This window comes from Heterodontus francisci, chromosome 7 (assembly GCF_036365525.1).
Source record: "Heterodontus francisci isolate sHetFra1 chromosome 7, sHetFra1.hap1, whole genome shotgun sequence".
Taxonomy (NCBI): domain Eukaryota; kingdom Metazoa; phylum Chordata; class Chondrichthyes; order Heterodontiformes; family Heterodontidae; genus Heterodontus; species Heterodontus francisci.
In genome coordinates, this window is record NC_090377.1 from 81,591,915 (window position 1) to 81,607,635 (window position 15,721).

The 15,721-nt window shown below is 44.8% G+C and overlaps 1 pseudogene; it reads left to right on the forward strand.

Moving 5' to 3' along the window:
- Positions 1-2,082: 2,082 nt before the first annotated feature.
- LOC137372388 (uncharacterized) lies at positions 2,083-15,392 on the forward strand (annotated as a pseudogene).
- The last annotated feature ends 329 nt before the right edge of the window (positions 15,393-15,721 follow it).

The window sequence follows — 15,721 nt, forward strand, 5'->3', positions numbered from 1 at the left end:
AAAGTTGGTGGCGAACCCACTTCTGCCTCGCCTGAGGATCCTACCCGTATTTTGCAGGTCCCCAGGCTTCAATTGTTCTGAGGTGAAACTTCCAATGGCTTGAGGTAGGAAGTCCCGCCTAATGGAGCTGCTGGCCAATCAGAGGGCCGGCAGCTCCTAGACCCAGCAGCGCACCAAGAGCAGTGGCCACTGCTGGGACTGCAGCCCAGCGAGAAGTCAAGATGCCGGGAAGCCTGGAAGGCAGGTAAGTTTTGATTGCCTCACCAGGGCTGATCAGTTGGGCACCGGTCAGGCAAGGGTGGTTGGTTGGGGAGAGGGGGGGCGTGTTGGGTGTTGGGGGTGGTTGGGGTAGCGGGGGCGGCCCTCCATCGGGCACAGGCAGCCCGATCATGAGGGCCTGCCCCCAGGACGTTCAAGAGCCGCCTACCGTTGTCAGGTGGCTTCTCTCGGGTCCAGGACGCCTGCTTGCCACACGTAAAATCCGCGTAGAGGCGGGTGAAAGCCCTTAAGTGGCCGTTAAATGGCTCCTGGAGCCTCCCGTTCCATTTTACGCCACCCCCCTCCCCCGCCATCATCCCACTCTTTGGGATGGTGTAAACTTCTGACCACAATCCTAAATGTCTTTGAATTTACCTCTGTATTGTTTGTCTTTATATCCTCATTGCCAATATCACCTCTCAGGATGAAGAATCACACTTGAAGTCACAGATTTAACTTTAACAAAGATTTTACAAGCTTTAATAAAAACAATTCTGTAGAGTTCTTTCTTACTGTTGCTCACTGTGGCTACAAAGCCTATCTGACCTCACAACAACCCCCAGGTCAGGTGTTTTCCCCAAACGCTGAGTTCCTTTCAGTTTCACTTCCAGTTACCATATAGATCTCTAACACTCAAGCCCACACTTAAAATCATGACAACTACAAGGTCCTTTCTCCAAGACTGGTTTGCTCAGAGGCAGCCATCACACACTTTATTCAGGAAAACTAGCCCTCAGGATCATCTGCAAAAAAGGCAAGTAACTTACCTGAATGTGGAGCTAGACAGAGCAGGAGTGCTCCTCACAACCCCACATTAAAGAATATGACTGCAGCCATTTTACCCATCACTGCCACTCCCTGTGTTCCCTGACACAGATCATCAGCCCCAACCTCTGCGATCCCTGACCTTGACCTCTGTAATCCTTGGCCCTGACCACCATATCCTCGGCCTCAATACCAACTCTCACAAAACCTGATGCTGACCCCTGTGATCATCAACACCAATCCACATGATCTCAGGCCTGCTTGACCTCGCCCTTTGATAACTGAATCTGTGTTAGCTAGCCCCTGCTCTCCATCCCAATCCAACCTCCAGCTCCAATTATCAGAGGGCTGCTGCAATGCTAGGTACAATCTGATTTTTCACTACTGGTCGACAGCAGGATGTTGCACCATGCCAGCTCTTATCATAAGACCCAAGGCCCAATATCTGGAGAGCTTCGGACCTCACCATTTTGGTGTAAGTAATGCACCCTGCGCCCCCGCTTGTATAATGATGGGCACACATGAATTTCTGGGTCCCAAAGTTTAAATTAGAGTTGCTGAGATTTGAAGTACAGCTAGACTGCCTTAAGTGTGAGAAGAGAGAGAAGAATCAGAACAATATGAATTCAAGGCCAACAAGAAGGAGAAATAGTAGCATTGTGCTATTAAACAGAGAGAGAATCACATACAGGGTATAAATCACAAAACTGTTGGGGCTATTTTTTTACATCTAATTTAATTCCAAATTTTAAAGAAGGAAGTGGGTGATATGCTACTTTTGTTCAAGTTTTTGAATTATTAGAAAATTACCATTAGTAGGACAAAGGACTCAGGGCTGAACAATTTATGCAATTTCTTTGCGTTAAAGCATTCACAGCTTCTTCTTGTGCTTAATCTGATGCATTTTATGAACAATGAAAATGTAAATCATGACATTCTTAATATCTATGGCTTAATACCTGAAGTATTCAGTCAAAAGTATAAAAAAATTGAGCACAAGTTTACATAATATGTGTAGAGAATCAGCCATCGAACATTCTTACCCTAAATCTTAAACGAATGATCAATCAAAAAATGATGCGATACTGGGTGTACGTGAACATTGCTGTTGCCAGGTTTAGTACAGACAGCCATTACTCAGAAGGTAAGACAGCCTGTCTTCATTGTCTCATATTGTTAACTGATAAACCACTGGTCAAAAGTCAACTAGAATGTCATTCATGACCAGGAGTAAAAGTAATAGTGTGCCTACACATGTACCATTTGAGATTTGCTGGGGAATCATTTGAAAAATAGGAATATCATTAACTTAACTGGGGAGGAAAAAACTTTGCCAGTGACTCAGAGGTCAAAATAGCAGTAGCACTGGCCACAGTGGTGAACTGAACTAAAACATCTTTAGTGGGAAGACCCAAAAATATAACAATTACTCAATGTTCAAAATTAATGAAAGAGATGCTTTAGTTACACAACTCATCTTCATGCTCAGTTTCACTGTGGAGTATCAGACACAGTGTGATACAAGTTGAAGCAGTTCATCAAACACAAAAAGGCAATTACTTTGTGTGCTGTAGAACACAAGGCAGAATGAAGTTCATCCATTCTGATACACCTTGCAGGGCATATCATCTCAACAATACGCATTCTCAGCAGTGGCTGGATTAGGCTTCATTTTACTCTATGTGGTTTAACATGTAACAAGTAGATATCCTACCTTACTGCTTTCCAACAATTTGATGATCCCTAGTATGGTGCATAATAATAATGGGTTCATTAAAATCTTTTACACTTGGCTACACAAGACTTCAATCTAGTATTCACTTCTGTTCATTATCTCAGCTCATGGCTGGAAAGGCTAGCTCCCTTGTTTCATTGCATGTGGTAAAAGTGATCCCAAAAATAAAGAGCCCTCCCTGACTAGAACTTGGCTTTTCTTTCCAATGATTGTACAATACTTCGTCTGATGCAATGGTGTATTGCAAATGGGGATGTTACTGTACTTACTTCTTAGTCAAAGAATCTTTACAGCACAGAAAAAGGCCATTCAGCCCATCAAGTCAATGCCTGCTCTCTGTAGAGCAATCCAGTCAGTCCCATTCCCCACTCTATCTCTGTAGCCCTGCAAGTTTATTTCCCTCAAATGCCCATCGAATTTCTTTTTGAAATCATTAATTGTCTGCGCTCCCACCACCCTTGTAGACAGCGAGTTCCAGGTCATTACCACTCGCTGTGTAAAAAAGTTCTTCCTCACATCCCCCTTGTATCTCTTGCCCAAAACCTTAAGTCTGTATCCCCTAGTCCTTGTAATATCAGCCAATGGGAACAGCTTTTCTTTGTCTACCCTATCCAAACCTGTCATCATTTTGTACACCTCTATCAAATCTCCCCTCAATCTCCCCTGCTCCAAGGTGAACAACCTAAGCTCCTCCAACTTAACCTTGTAGATAAAATCCCTCATCCCTGGAACCATTTCAGTAAATCTCCTCTGCACCCTCTCAAGGACCCTCAAATCCTTTCTAAAGTGTGGTGACCAGAACTGGAGCTCTACAAAGGTTCAGCATAACTTCCCTTCCCCTAAACTCAATACCTCCCTTCATGAAGCTCAAGATCCCACATGCTCTGCCAAATACTCCCTCAATATGTCCTGCCACCCTCAAAGATCTATGCACATAAACCCCCAGGTCCCTCTGTCCCTGTACGACCCTACAACTGTGCCATTAAGTCTATATTGCCTCTCCATATCCCCTCTGTCAAAATGCATCACCTCACACTTCTCTACATTAAATTTCATCTGTCACTTGTCCGCCTATTCTGCGAGCCTATCTATGTGCTGTTGCAGTTGATTGGTATCATCCTCACTGTATGCCATACTTCCAAGTTTGGTATCATTGGCAAATTTTGACATTTTACTCTGTATTCCAAGATCCAGGTCATTTATATATACATATAAATATATATATAAAAGAAAGCACTGGTTCTAGCACTGACCCTTGGGGAACACCACCGTCTATCATCCTCCAGTCTGAAAAATTACCATTTACCACGACTTGCTGTTTTCTGTCCTTAAGCCAATTTTTTGTTCAAGCTGACACTGACCCTCCTATTCCATAAGCCTCAATTTTGTTAACCAGCCTCTTATGTGGTACTTTGTCAACGCTTTCATAAAATCCAAAGAGACAACATCTACCGCTTTCCCCTCATCAACCTTCTGTTAATTCATCAAAAAATTCAATAAGATTAGCCAAGCATGATCTGCCTTTCACAACTCCATGTGGGCTCTCCTCTTAATTAACTCAAACCTTTCCAAGTGCCTGTTGATGTTTTCCCTGATCAAAAACCTTACCCACCACTGATGTTAAACTGACTGGCCTGGAGTTATGAAGAATGTTCTTACACCTTTCTTGAATAGGGAATCACATTTGTCACTCTCCACTCTTCTGTCTCTTTCCCTCTATCTAGGGAAGATTCTTCCTAACCTTTCACCCAGGGCCATGCTTTAGGCTGGCAGACCTGATGAATAGCTCACAGATTAACAGAGCAGCAAAAACTTTGGATTCTATCCTGTGGCTAAAGGATAAAGAAATGAAGCTAAGTTTAGAATTGTATCCAAGTTAGATCTTGATCTTAGAAGACATTGGATGAAAACAGAAATGAACAACCCTTGTTCAATGAATATAAATAAAACTTTATGAGCATATCTTCTCCTTCATGAATAATTATGTCATATTTAAGTCATTAGTGGGACTATCACCCAGAGTAGGTTGAAATGTCCCTATTTTCAAAATAGAATTATTCGTTACCCTCACCATACACATAGGTACAGGTGACCAAGGTTATTTGGCCCATCCATACAAAAGGACTGCCATTATCCTATCATGATATCTAACTGGTAAATGATTCCTGACCTTTCCTCTCCACTACCCTATCTTAAAGTCCGTTCCATGCATTAGTCTCTCTGTGACACAGAAACTTCCTGGTATCAATTTACCTTTTATTAGTTTACATCTCGTTCTTCAACCATGTTTAAACTTGAAGTAGTTATCCACTCTTGACTGTAACATCACCCTCCTTTGCTTTCAGACCACCTGCACACTAAGAGAATGCAATCTTTTCTTGCTTATGTCAATGGTGGCAATGAGCAAGTGGGCGGCACAGTGGCGCAGTGGTTAGCACCGCAGCCTCACAGCTCCAGCGACCCGGGTTCAATTCTGGGTACTGCCTGTGTGGAGTTTGCAAGTTCTCCCTGTGTCTGCGTGGGTTTTCTCCGGGTACTCCAGTTTCCTCCCACAAGCCAAAAGACTTGCAGGTTGATAGGTAAATTGGCCATTATAAATTGCCCCTGGTATAGGTAGGTGGTAGGGAAATATAGGGACAGGTGGGGATGTGGTAGGAATATGGGATTAGTGTAGGATGAGTATAAATGGGTGGTTGATGGTCGGCACAGACTCGGTGGGCCGAAGGGCCTGTTTCAGTGCTGTATAACTAAACTAAACTAAATAAGTGAGCACATCAGCCACTTAAGTGCAATCTATTTATTCCTTGAACTGTTAGGAATACTGCCACTCTGTAAAATTATAACGGTCCATCCTGCTGTCACCTATTGCCTTTGAGGAAGGACATGAAGTCACTTGTCTATCAAACAATGCATCTTAATGTATGTGCACAGTTGCTTGGCCAAAGTTATGATGTCTCATTGGAAACTTGGACTGACAACATAGTTTAGAATTTTTGGATGTTAATGACCTGAGTGATTGCAAGAACAGAGCATGCCATGGAGATGGGCTGTAGGTCCACCTACTGCTTGTGATATAACAGTCAAATGAAGGTCGGAAAACTTCTGCTGCATAATCTGATGTGGGTGCCAGTTGGTGGATCCATGCATCTCTGGTTCGGCCTTAGCAGTCTGACAACCCTTCCATTGTTCTCCTCTTCTTCCATAGAGGGTGATTCTCAATGGGAAAGGTGTTGTGCCCTATGTGAAATGGTTATGGGGAGAAGAAAAGGGCAGCCCCTCAGCAAAGGCACAAAGATGGGTGGTAAGGTAGATGGCAAAAGCAAAAACAAATAAAACTATGTAGGAAATAAATTTTTAACTTAACCTATTGACGTTTGATGCCCATATTTAATACTAATGTGAATATGAATCAGCAGAAATGGTGTGGAAATGACAAAAAATGGGCCATATAACACTATCATATCATTACTGCGCTTGGCTGTGTTTAATCGAGAGTAGCATCAAGGAGACCTAGGAAAACAGAAGTCAGGAGGGTTCACAGGGAAAATTCTCCACTGGCTAGAATCATACCTGGCACAAAGGAAGATGATTTGTTGGAGGACATTCAACTCAGCTCTAGGACAGTAGTACAGGAATTCCTCAGTGCAGGATCCGAGGCCCCACCATCTTCAACTACTTCATTAATGACCTTCCCTCCAACATAAGATCAGAACTGGAACAGAAAGGGTGAGTTCTTGGAGCCAAGTTTATGAATATGTTGGCTTTTTTTTCTGAATTGCTGAAATTTTCACATTTTTTTCTGTCATAAATGTGAATTTTGGGAGTACAGAGTTTTAATTAGAAGCTGTCACGGTGATGGTATGCCACAAAAATATTGTTTGGGTTGAATGTGATTGGTCAGCCTCAAAAATGACCAGAAATGGTCAGGAATCTGATCAGTGCCTGATTACATGGTTCTTGGATCTGATCAGTTAAAGCAACAACAGCCTCTGTGATCAAAATTATTATAGTAACGCATTCATACAGACACAATGGGCTAGATTTTACCAAGCCCAATACATCGGTCTCTGTGGTGGTCGGGGGGCCGGTGGCCGAAAGATTGTTCTGGCAGAGGCCCGACGCTGGGAGGCCCCGGCCCGATCCTCACGGCTGTGGTGAGGCTCCATGGCGGCACCTCCCCACCCCCGCCGCTGGGTGATGGGTCCTCAATTTCCATATTTAAATGATTCAAATGAATTTATTTAAATATACTTACCGGCAATCTTCTGGGTCCGCTGCGCTAGCACTCCCGCACCTTCAATTCCTCGTGTGGGGAAAGCAAGCATGACACTGGTGGGGAGGTGGGGTGGAGGGAGTTAAGATTTTCAGTGCGGGGGGAGGGGGGAAACTGGGTCAAATAAGCATCATCAGTGTAGGGGATGGTGGGAAGGGGTGAACTTCCAACTTTGTGAAGTCTGCGGGCAGGTGGTCAGAATTCAAAGCTAAGTGTTTTGTGGGGGGAAAGGACAAATACTTACTGTAACTACTTGCTGTCATTTTTATTGGGTGGTTGGAAAGGGGTGTTACAATGCTATTTTGTAAGTTTTGTTGGGGGGGGGGGTTCATTTTAAAAATTCAAATTTGCCAGCAGGGCTGACTGCCCTTTAAAAATGACGCTGGCACCTGCGCACAGGCAGCTGACACCATTGCCGGGGACAGATAGCCCGCTCCCAACATGTGATTGGGGGAGGCGGGCCACCCCAGCTAATTAAATGAGCCTCCGTGTGGGAGATCGCGGCAGCTCTTCGGCGTGCGGCCCGTGTATGTAGGTTGCCATTTTTTGAGCTTGCCGCCAGGAGCGCCGGTGAGCTCTTAAAATCCAGCCCATATTTTTAATAATATAGGACTGGATTTTGCAGGGTTTGATGTTCATTGAGCTTACAGTTGCCCAAAGACTTTATGTGGGCCTTCGTATGGCAACTTAGGGTAATTTGAGGACCATTTCAGCACGGCAAGCAAGAGTGCATCCCTTCAACCAAATAGATTAAAGAACCCTTACTGAGACACAGGGGAAATTTTAACCCACAAGAACAGGTGGATTGGGGAGTGGATAGTCGTAAATTATTTATTATAAGAGTGGGCTGAAAGCAAAGACAAAAACACATCGTGTCCTGATCAGAGAACACCTCTACGCTGATGGTGCTGTGCTGGTCAGAAACTCAGCTACAAAGATACATGGACTGTTTCTTCCATGCCTGTAACTTGTTCTCCTTGACTACAAGCATCAAGAAAACCTCATGGGAGGTGCATCTCCGCCCCGATCACACTAAATAACACCTCACTGGAAGTGGTTAGCAAATTCTACTACCTTGGGTCCAAGGTGACAGATAACTTGTTCCTTGATGCAGAGCTCGATACACGCATAGGGAAAGCAGCTACCACCTTTGGCCAACTCAGGAAACGTGTCTTGGATAACACCGAGCTGACCCTTAGGACCAAGCTGATGGTTTATAAGGCACCTTGCTGTATGACTGTGAAACATGGACGACTTACAGCTACCAGGAAAAGAAGCTCAATAGTTTCTGTCTTCGCTGTCTGCAGCGCACTATGGGTATATCCTGGCAGGACAAAATCACAAATGTGACAGCCCTCTCAAAGGCAGAGCTCCCAAGTGTGTTGACACTAATCAAACAGAGGTGGCTTCGGTGGATTGAGATGGTCACATACCCAAGGACCTTTTGTGTGATGAGGTAGCTGGGGCCAGACGACCAGTGGGGCACCCAAAGCTCCACTTCAAGGATGCGTGCAAGCATGACATGAAGGCCCTAAATATTGACTATTGCACCTGGGAGTCACCAGCTCTTGAAAGAGGGAAATGGCGACACATCCTGTGGACTGCTGTGCACTACCCCATGCCAAAAGACTTGCAGATTGATAGGTAAATTGGCCATTATAAATTGTCACTAGTATAGGTAGGTGGTAGGGAAATGTAGAGACAGGTGGGGATGTTTGGTAGGAATATGGGATTAGTGTAGGATTAGTATAAATGGGTGGTTGATGTTCGGCACAGACTCGGTGGGCCGAAGGGCCTGTTTCAGTGCTGTATCTCTAATCTAATCTAACCAGTTACTACAGCAGCTTGGCAACAGGTGCCAACATCAAAAACAACTCACAGCATCACTTGGCAGCTTTACGTGCGGCAGAACCTGACACTCAAGGATTGGCCTTCAAAGCCATAAGCAAAGGTGCACAAGAGAAGACACCCCAACTAAATGGATTGTTTGATGCATGTCCATCATCTTTCGTAGAAGGAAGGATGCCAATCCAACCAAGAGCGGGAGCACAACCCAGCTCCAACTCACCCACTTTTGGGTTTAATGGAGGCACGTTTGAATGCCAGCGAGAAACCTGCTGGCCAAAGTCAGGGATAATCTAATTGATTGCAACCAGCTATTTACTGGTGTAATTAACGTCCTTAGGAGAAGTTAATAAGGTACTTTAAAATTGTTTTTAAGTTGGCTCAAAATTTACTTCGGCAGAATGGGTTTCCCAGGGCTCAAGAAACTGACCAGGGAAATGGAGGCAAATTTAAGCAGCAGTTCACGTAGGTATTTATACTTGTCATTGGCTCATCTGAATAAAACCTCACATTTTGCAGCTGGTGTCTAATACCTCTGGCAAATATTTAGCAGAGAATGCTTGTGTGGATACAGCATTTTCCAAATTTTGAGGATTTCAAATAGACAAGATCAGAATGGGAGGTACGTTGGATGTGCTCGACAGTATATTAGAAGAGGAAAACCGTCAAAATCCGTGGCAGTGATGGCATGCTGTGATGGAAACAATGGGTAGCAGGAAGCAGGTGCACAGGAGTGAGGTTTGCAGATGGAGGAGGACAACACTTATCTTTGGATGAGGAAAATATAGAGGAGGAGGAACAGGAGAATGAATACAGAGCACCCATCGCCAGATCAGCTGCTTACATTGCTGCCAGGGATGCTCTAATATCATAAATATTTACTTAGAGCGAAATGTAACAAATGAAATCCGATTGTTTGTTCCGACCACCAGCACCAACACACCCCTCCCATTGCCCTAAACAGTCCCAAAAACACTCATCTACCCCTAGCACAGCCGCCCAGTGGGTTCTGTCTTGTATTGACCATCATCATGAAACATGTGGAAGAGCGAGCAGGCCCTTAGCATGCAATAGTGGGAAAAATTTGAATTTGTGCAAATCATTAAATTTTATGTGGCATTATTTTAAAAAAAGGAAACTTAACAAAATAATCTTTTGTCAATCACCCATGTGCATACCTTTAGTGAATTGCAATTTCTTTAACTTATGATTGAGAACATCCAATCAGCTGCCCCTGCTGTGTCTCTCCCTTCCACCAGCCCACTTGGCCGAACTTCATATAAAGCTCACCCCTGCCCTAGCCCTGAATTTGCATCTTTCACTGGTTTCTCTCCTCCCATGAGCTCTCTGAGCTCATGTCCATTAGACCCACCTCTTGTTCCCTCAATCCTATTCCTACGAAACTGCTGACCACGCAACTTCCCCTCCTGGTCCCCATGTTAGCCGATATTGTAAATTCTCTCTCTTCAGGTGTTGTCCCTCTCTTCCTTAAATCTGCCGTCATCATCCCCTCCTCAAAAAATCCCTTGACCCTACCGCCCATGCAAACTACCATCCCATCTCTAACCTCTCTTTCCTCTCCAAAGTCCTTGAATGTGTTGTCACCTCCTCAAACCACTTCCATCTATCCCGGAACTCCATGTTTGAATCCCTCCAATCAGGTTTTCACCCCTGCCACAGTACCAAAACAGCTCCTAGCAAAGTCACAAATGACATCCTATGTGACTGTGACAAAGGTAAACTTTCCCTCCTTGTCCTTCTCAACCTGTCTGCAGTCTTTGACATGCATGACTACACCATCCTCCTCCAATGCCTCTCCCTGTTCTCCAGCTGAGTGGTACTGCTCTCATCTAGTTCCATTCTTATCTATCTAATCATAGCCATAGAATCACTTGCAATGGCTTCTCTTCCTGCTCCCCCACCATTACCTTGGGTGTCCCCCAGGGATCTATCCTTGGCCCCCTCCTATTTCTCATCTACATGCTACCCCTCAGCGATATAATCCAAAATCACAGTGTAGTTTTCACGTCTGCTGATGACATTCAGCTATACCTCGCCACCACTTCTCTCAAGTCCTACTGTTGCGACCAGATGAGAAAGAAGTCTAGGATTCCCTTTCAGCCTTCACCTGGTCTTACTGTAACAGGGTTTAATTTTAAACACACTGTGTTTTTTAGCTCCCCCTTGGTGAATCTTCGTTCACCACTTTCCAATGATAAGGCAAAGAAATCAGCACAAACAGGCTTTCTTAGGTTTAAAGAAGAAAAGCTAAAATTTATTAAACTTAACCTCTAATTCGGTTAACGCCTGTGGATACACGACATGCTCATGCTCGCATGCACATGCAATACACACATACAAATAGAGACAGAAAAGAGCAGAAGAAAAATAAAGTGGAAAGGTTTGAGGCAAGATCTGAAGAGTTTTGTTACGGTTCTTCGAGCTCACTGTAGAGTCCTTGATTGTAGGTAGATCTTGCTTTTCATTGGGGGCCAGTATTCTTCTTAAACCTTGTTCGCTGGAGGAGACTTTTCTCTCTTGGGGTTCATGTGTCTTCAGTGGATTCAGAGGCTTGTGAGATAGAGATGGGAGCAGGCGAGACTGAGAGATCTTCTCAGTCCAGGAGAAAACAGACACTCTCTCTTCAAACTCTCTGTGGCCAGTTCTAAAGAAAACCCTGGAACAGCCAGGTAGTCATGTGATCAGCTGGTCTAACCAGTCCAGGCCCTTGTGGATTGTTTCCTCCTTAGCAGGCCCTGGAATGCGCTTCCTCACCTTCGATGTCTGCCAGCATGTAAATGTCTTTTTTTCCAGCCACGGCTGATCTGTTTAACAACTTATTTCCTCGCTCCAACAACAGTTAAAAATCAATGTTAATGACAAAATTGATGTGCCTCATTCTTGGCAGGTGGGGACCTAGCATGACACCTCCACTGTTGCTAAATTATCAGACGACTTATCTGACATGCAGTACTGGATGAGCACAAATTTCCTCCAATTAAATATTTGGGAAGACTGAAGCCATTATTTTTGGTCCCCACACCAAACTCAATTCCCTAGCTACCACCTCCATCCCACTCCCTGGCAACAGATTGAGATTAAGCCAGTCTGTTCGCAACCTTGGTGTCTCATTTGATTCTGAGTTGAGCTTCCAACCTCATATTTGTGCCATCACTAAGACCACCTATTTCCACCTCCATAACATTGCCCAACTTCGCCCCTGTCTCAGCTCATCTGCTGCTGAACCCTTCATTCATGCCTTGATTACCTCCAGACTTGACTATTTCAATGCACTCCAGGCTGGCCTCCCACATTCTACTCTCTGTAAACTTGAGGTGATCCAAAACTCTGCTGTCCGTGTCTTAACTCGCACCAAGTCCCATTCAGCTTTCACCCCTGTGCTTGTTGACCTACATTGGCTCCCAGTCAAGTAACATCCTTGTTTTAAAATTCTCATCCTTGTTTTCAAATCACTTTATGATCTCGCCCCTCCCTATCTCTGTAACCTCCTTCAGCCCCACAACCCTCCTGGATATTTGCACTCCTGTAGTTCTGGGGTCTTGTGCATCCCTGATTTTAATTGTTCCACCATTGGTGGCCGTGCCTTCAGTCATCTGGGCACCAAGCTCTGGAATATCCTCCCTCCACCTCTCCTTCTTCCTTTAAGACACTCCTTAAAACCTACCTCTTTAACCAAGCTTCTGACCATCTGACCTAATATCTCCTTTTGTGGGTTGTTTTTAAAAACATTTTATTTAGAGGTACAGCACTGAAACAGGCCCTTCGGCCCACTGAGTCTGTGCCGACCAAGAACCAACCATTTATACTAACCCTACAGTAATCCCATATTCCCTACCACCTACCTACACTAGGGGCAATTTACAATGGCCAATTTACCTATCACCTGCAAGTCTTTGGTGGTGGGAGGAAACCAGAGCACCGGGCGAAAACCCACGCTGTCACAGGGAAAACTTGCAAACTCCGCACAGGCAGTACCCAGAATTGAACCCGGGTTCCTGGAGCTGTGAGGCTGCAGTGCTAACCACTGCGCCACTGTGCCGCCTTGTGTCATGCTTTGTTTTATAATGCTCCTGTAAAGCACCTTGGGATGTTTTATTACGTTAAGCATGCTATAAAAATATAAAAGCAAAATACTGCGGATGCTGGAAATCTGAAACAAAAACAAGAAATGCTGGAATCACTCAGCAGGTCTGGCAGCATCTGTGGAAAGAGAAGCAGAGTTAACGTTTCGGGTCAGTGACCCTTCTTCGGAACTGACAAATATTAGAAAAGTCACAGATTATAAACAAGTGAGGTGGGGGTGGGGCAAGAGATAACAAAGGAGAAGGTGCAGATTGGACCAGGCCACATAGCTGACCAAAAGGTCACGGAGCACAGGCAAACAATATGTTAATGGTGTGTTGAAAGATAAAGCATTAGTACAGATTAGGTGTGAATATACTGAATATTGAACAGCAGCAAGTGCAAACCTGAAGAAAAACAACCTGAAAAAAACAGTGGGTAAGCAAACTGAACTTGAACTTTGTTCAGTTTGCTTACCCACTGTTTTTTTCAGGTTGTTTTTCTTCAGGTTTGCACTTGCTGCTGTTCAATATTCAGTATATTCACACCTAATCTGTACTAATGCTTTGTCTTTCAACACACCATTAACATATTGTTTGCCTGTGCTCCGTGACCTTTTGGTCAGCTATGCGGCCTGGTCCAATCTGCACCTTCTCCTTTGTTATCTCTTGCCCCACCCCCACCTCACTTGTTTATAATCTGTGACTTTTCTAATATTTGTCAGTTCCGAAGAAGGGTCACTGACCCGAAACGTTAACTCTGCTTCTCTTTCCACAGATGCTGCCAGACCTGCTGAGTGATTCCAGCATTTCTTGTTTTTGTTCTATAAAAATATAAGTTGTCGTTGTATTCTTCCTACTGCTTCTGTGTGGTGCATCCCATGTGGCTTCAGCAGAGGTAGAGGCAGGCTGCTCAGATCCCTTCTCTAACTGCTGTGATGCTTTCAGCCTATGACTTGGTTTGAGTTTTGGAGCCCCTGAGGGCCAAAAGCCTGCTTCACCTGCATCTGTGCAGAGGCAAACTCAGCCATCGAGACATGAGGCTGCACTTTGGGGATTGGCTGTGGGAGGTGGGGGGCAATGGGCAGGCAACAAGTGAGAAGTGAAAGAATTTGAGTGGAGATGTCAATTACATGTTCCCTTTCCCCATCATCCCTAACCTGGGCCGGTGCCCATCATTCCTACTACTCTGCTGCAGACCAGATTGGTGATGATCACTGGCATGTTGTAAGGTCATGGATCAGGTATCTATTGTCCTGTTTATGGCAGCAGACAAGTTGCTTTCAAAGTCTGCATGGCCGTGGTCATGGCCTGCATGGACTCATTTGAGAACCTTGCTTGAAGCAGACATTCTCTCCATGGCAGACATCTGTGCAATTCCCTCCTTCATCAATCCACTAACTACTCAGTCGGACTCTCCATCCTCTCCGCTGTTGTGGAGAGTGTGCATGGCACGTCTGTCAGAACCTGGCTAAGTTGTTGCTGCCCACCAAGGATTCTTCTTCTGAAAAATAGCACCCAAGTTCAACATTCGTAGCCAGGTGATCAATGAAGATAAAATATAAATACTGCAGATGCTGGAAATCGTAGCATTGTGGTAATGTTACTGGACGAGTGAACCAGAGCCTGGACAATGCTGTGGGGGCATGAGTTCAAATCCCACAATGGCAGCTGGGGCTATTTAAATTCAAATAACAAATAAATCTGGAATTAAAAAGCTAGTTTCTGTAACAATGGTCATGAAACTACTGGCTTGTCATAAAAACTCATCTGGTGCAAGAATGTCCTTCAGCATTAAAATCTGCCCTCCTGACCTGGGCTGGCTTATATGTGACTCCAAACACACAGCAATGTGATTGACTGTTATCTGCCTTCTGAAATGGCCTAGCAAGCCATTTGGTTGTATCAAACCACCACAGTAAAGTTAAATAAGAACAAAACTGGACAGGCCACCTGGCATCGACCTAGGCACCAGAAATGACAAAGGCACGCTCTGTCCATTTGACCCTGTGAAGTCCTCCTCCATAACATTTAGGGACTTAAGTTAAAATTGGGACAGCTGCCCCACAGTTCAGACAAGCAACAACCTGACATAATCATACCTAACAGACAATGTCCCAGACTCTTGCATCACCATCCCGGGGTATGTCCTGTCCGAATTTCAGGACAGACCATCAGAGGTGGCAGCACAGTGGTATACAGTCAGGAGGGAGTGGCCCCAGGAATCCTCAATATTAACTCTGGACCCCATGAACTCTCCTGGAATCAGATCAAACATGTGCAAGGAAATCTGCTGATAACCATGCACCACCCTTCCTCAGATGATGAATCAGTACTCCTCTATGTTAAACTCCACTTGGAAGAAGCAGTGAGGGTAACAAGGGCGCAGACTGTACACTGGGTGGGGGACTTCCATGTCCATCACCAAGAGTAGCTCGGTAGCACCACACCTAAGTCAGCTGGCTGAGTCCTGAGGACATATTTGCCAGACTGGTTGTCCAGCAGCAAGAGCACCCACACAAGGGAAAAACCTATTGACCTTGACCTCCCCAATCTATTTGTCCAAGACAGTATTGGTAGGAATGGCCACTGCACTGTCCTTACGGATACGAAGTCCTGTCTTCATACTGAGGACATGCTGCATCGTGTTATGTGGCAGTACCACTGTACTAAATGGGGTAGATTCAGAACAGATCTAGCAGCTCAAAACTGGGCATCCATGAGGTGCTGTGGACCATCATAAGCAGCAGAATTGTATTCAAC